This window comes from Oncorhynchus mykiss, chromosome 13, assembly GCF_057628025.1.
Source record: "Oncorhynchus mykiss isolate SJ-2025 chromosome 13, ASM5762802v1, whole genome shotgun sequence".
NCBI lineage: Eukaryota > Metazoa > Chordata > Actinopteri > Salmoniformes > Salmonidae > Oncorhynchus > Oncorhynchus mykiss.
In genome coordinates this window covers 79,800,287-79,805,718 of record NC_143034.1, presented here as the reverse complement: position 1 = coordinate 79,805,718, position 5,432 = coordinate 79,800,287, and the positions used below count along the sequence as shown (strand labels likewise).

Here is a 5,432-nt window from a genome sequence, read left to right as displayed (position 1 = left end):
CACACACACACACTGGACACACATACACACACAACATTACACACTGGACACACACACACAGGACTCACACACACACACACAGGACTCACACACACACACACAGGACTCACACACACACACACACTGGACACACACACACACACACACACACACACACACACACACACACACACACTGGACACACACACACACACACTGGACACACACACACACACACACTGGACAATCACACACACTGGACAATCACACACACACACACACACACACACTGGACAAACACACAGACACTGGTCAAACACACACACACACACTGGACAAACACACACACAGACACTGGACAAACACACACACCTGCTGGACACACACACATACATACATACATACATACATACATACATACATACACACACACTGGACACACACACACACACACTGGACAAACACACACACACACTGGACAAACACACACACACTAGACAAACACACACACACCTGCTGGACACACACACACACTCACACTGGACTCAAACACCTGCTGGACACACACACCTGATGGAGACACACACACACACACACACACTGGACTCAGACACACACTGGACACACACACACTCACACTGGTCACACACACACACCTGCTGGACACACACCCCTGATGGACACACACACACACACACTGGACTCAGACACACACTGGACACACACACACTCACACTGGACACACACACCTGCTGGACACACACACCTGCTGGACACGCACACCTGATGGACACACACACACACCTGCTGGACACACACACCTGATGGACACACACACTCACACTGGACACACACACACACCTGCTGGACACACACCTGATGGACACACACACACACCTGCTGGACACACACACCTGATGGACACACACACTCACACTGGACACACACACTCACACCTGCTGGACACACACACCTGATGGACACACACACACTCACACTGGACACACACACACACCTGCTGGACACACTGGACACACACACACACACTCACACTGGACACACACACCTGATGGACACACACACTGGACTCAGACACACACTGGACACACACACACTCACACTGGTCACACACACACACACCTGCTGGACACACACCCCTGATGGACACACACACACACACACACTGGACTCAGACACACACTGGACACACACACACACACACACCTGATGGACACACACACACACCTGATGGACACACACACACACCTGCTGGACACACACACCTGATGGACACACACACTCACACTGGACACACACACACACCTGATGGACACACACACCTGATGGACACACACACTCACACTGGACACACACACACACCTGCTGGACACACACCTGATGGACACACACACACTCACACCTGCTGGACACACACACTGGACACACACACCTGCTGGACACACTGGACACACACACACTCACACTGGTCACACACACCTGCTGGACACAAACACCTGATGGACACACACACACACACACACACACTGGACTCAGACACATACTGGACACACACACTCACACTGGACACACACACACACACACCTGCTGGACACACACACACACCTGCTGGACACATACACCTGATGGACACACACACACTCACACTGGACACACACACACACCTGCTGGACACACACACCTGATGGACACACACACACTCACACTGGACACACACACACACCTGCTGGACACACACACCTGATGGACACACACACACACACACACACACTGGACACACACACACTCACACTGGTCACACACACACACCTGCTGGACACACACACACACTGGACTCAGACACACACTGGACACACACACTCACACTGGACACACACACATACCTGCTGGACACACACACCTGATGGACACACACACACTCACACTGGACACACACACACTCACACTGGACACACACACACCTGCTGGAGACACACACACCTGCTGGACACACTGGATAAACCAAATGATGAGAGTTTACACCAGTCAGAGTTAATTACTTAAACTACATCTTTTAATAATATGAGCTTCATCTCTTTGATCCTCAGATCAGTTCAGTGTATAAATAATATCATATACAAGTATAAATGAATACAATAAAATAGCAACTGAGATATTTTATAGCAAAGGTCCCCTAGTCGACATGACAAACCACAGAAAGGTTACAAAGTGCCTTTTAACTTGAAAGATCCAGATCAATTTTCTCCCATCTCAAATACCCTGAACTCACAGAGGAGAGGTACCCTTCTAGATACTCCCATCTCAAATACCCTGAACTCACAGAGGAGAGGTCAAGAACAGACATATGATGGTTCCATACAGGACACACACACACTGGACACACACACACACACACACTGGACACACACACTGGACACACACACACGCACACTGGACACACACGCACACTGGACACACACACACACACACACTGGACACACACACTGGACACACACACACACACACACACTGGACACACACACTGGACACAGACACACTGGACAAACACACACTGGACACACACACAGGACACATACTCACACACACACACTGGACACACACTCAAACACACACACACACACACACACACACACGTCTTCCTAAAATTGTGAGGACCTTGACCCAGGACTTATTACAATAACACCGGTAAAATACCAATGTGATCATTTGTACAATTATATACAGTTATATATGGACATGCGCTCCATAGTTGTACAAGTATACAAGGATATATTGTACTTTTCATAATAAAACAGACTTGAAACAAGAAAAAGCCTGTTAATTGTGAAAACAATTTTGTAATTGTAAAGGCTTCTGGGTGGAGGAGTCAGGCGCAGAGAGCAGGGTTCAAAACGTGGATCTTCTGGGTGGAGGAGTCAGGGGCAGAGAGCAGGGTTCAAAACGTGGATCTTCTGGGTGGAGGAGTCAGGCGCAGAGAGCAGGGTTCAAAACGTGGATCTTCTGGGTGGAGGAGTCAGGCGCAGAGAGCAGGGTTCAAAACGTGGATCTTCTGGGTGGAGGAGTCAGGCAGAGAGCAGGATTCAAAACATGGATCTTCTGGGTGGAGGAGTCAGGGGCAGAGAGCAGGGTTCAAAACATGGATCTTCTGGGTGGAGGAGTCAGGGGCAGAGAGCAGGGTAGTTCAAAACGTGGATCTTTATTCCAAGAACAGAGTAACGGCCAAACACAAGGGCGCAACCCAACAAACAGGACGGAACTGTCCGGAAAAACGGAATCCACAATAATCCACATGAACAGAAAAGCCAGCGGGCCGACGGGGTTTAAACAGCCCAAAACCCAAACAACAAACAGGTGCAACTAAACTAAATGAAACAGAAAAGGGGATCAGCTAGTAGACGACCGCCGAGCGCCGCCCGAACAGGAAGAGGCACCATCTTCGGAGGGATTTGATTTAACGTTTCCTCTGTCAGGTTGATGTTAACCTGCGACTGGTTGAAACAAGAAAAGGCTGTTAATTGTGAAAACAGTTTGTTTATTGATTTAACGTTTCCTCTGTCAGGTTGATGTTAACCTGCGACTGGTTGAAACATGAAACAAATATGAAATGAAATACAAAACAATTAAATATGTGGAATAGAATTAAACAAATTGTACAATTAGTACAACAGAGTGTTGTAATGCAGGGTTACTATAGCAACAGAGTGTTGTAATGCAGGGTCACTATAGCAACAGAGTGTTGTAATGCAGGGTTACTATAGCAACAGAGTGTTGTGATGCAGGGTTACTATAGTAACAGAGTGTTGTGATGCAGGTTTACTATAGCAACAGAGTGTTGTGTTGTAGGGTCACTATAGCAACAGAGTGTTGTAATGCAGGGTCACTATAGCAACAGAGTGTTGTGATGCAGGGTCACTATAGTAACATATTGTTGTGATGCAGGGTCACTATAGCAACATAGTGTTGTGATGCAGGGTCACTATAGCAAGAGTGTTGTAATGCAGGGTCACTATAGCAACAGAGTTCTCTCTGCTCGCTCTTTCTGTTCTCTGCTCTCTCTGTTCTCATCCATCAGATGTCTGTGATCTCACCCTGAACCTAAACACAGTAAACAGCCACCTCTCTCTGTCTGAGGAGAACAGAAAGGTGACATGTAGGAGAGAGAAGCAGCCGTATCCTGATCACCCAGAGAGATTTGAGGTCTGTTCTGCTCTGACAACAGTTACTCTGCCTGTCACAATAATAAACCCACTACCATAGACATCTGCCCCTCCAGCCCCCACAGAGTAGGAGTGTATCTGGACTGGCCAGCGTGAACTCTGTCCTTCTATAGAGCCTCCTCTGACACACTGACCCACCTGATCACATTCACCTCCACATTCACTGAGCCCCTCTATCCAGGGTTTTGGGTTTGGGATGATGATGATTCAGTGTCCCTCTGTCAGTGACACACACACTGGACACAACAACTAAAGCTCTAAAGTAACTTTTTATTGACAGATGACCTCATTTAAATGTTCTGGGTTTTGATGAAAGGAAATCCCATATAGCATACTGGCCAGGACTTTGTTATGACATCTTCTGATTGGGTGTCTCAGGTCAGGACTTTGTTATGACATCTTCTGATTGGGTGTCTCAGGTCAGGACTTTGTTATGACATCTTCTGATTGGGTGTCTCAGGTCAGGACTTTGTTATGACATCTTCTGATTGGGTGTCTCAGGTCAGGACTTTGTTATGACATCTTCTGATTGGGTGTCTCAGGTCAGGACTGAGCCATGATCAGAATGTGTCTCTGTCTATTTCCAGCCCTGCCATTTCTACCTGTCCTGATCTAGTGTTTGACCCCTGACCTCCTCACACCGTCTCACTGTCCATGTCTGCTTTTAGCTCCCACCTCTACTTCACTGTGTAATAATGGACCTTATGCTTGTTATGTCACCTCTGTAACCAGGTATCAAACATACTGACCTTTCTGACCCTGTCCCATGGCCCTACTTCACTGTGTTATAATGGACCTTATGCTTGTTATGTCACCTCTGTAACCAGGTATCAAACATACTGACATTTCTGACCCTGTCCCATGGCTCTACTTTCTACAACTGAACATTTAAAGTCCTCTGAGTTTTGTTTACTGTCCATTTACTTATGTATGATGTATTTGTTGTGTATTGGGGTTGTGCCGCAGAGCATCATGGGGGTTTGTATGTGTAGAGATGATCACGTTCCAGATAAATGGTTGAACTGATTCCTGTCGCCAGTCTCATCATTATTGAATTGTTATACAGACGTGGTTATGAAACCAACAAAACATTACAAAAGATTGGCGATGAGTCTGAATCTACAGGAACTATTCTGTCTGGAAGAAGTTGGTTTTTACAACTGTTTAAAACTGTTATTTTCTGTGGTTTTCTGTGGTCTAGGCTAATGTTAGCACAGT

The 5,432-nt window shown here is 46.9% G+C and overlaps 1 long non-coding RNA gene across 1 annotated transcript; it reads right to left on the bottom strand.

Annotated features, from left to right (window-relative positions):
- Nucleotides 1-4,767: 4,767 nt before the first annotated feature.
- On the bottom strand, nucleotides 4,768-5,067 carry LOC149979031 (uncharacterized). Its single transcript, XR_016486145.1, has 2 exons — nucleotides 4,935-5,067; nucleotides 4,768-4,899 (listed from the first exon to the last, which is right to left on the bottom strand). It is a non-coding gene; the product is annotated as an uncharacterized LOC149979031 (long non-coding RNA).
- Nucleotides 5,068-5,432: the final 365 nt, after the last annotated feature.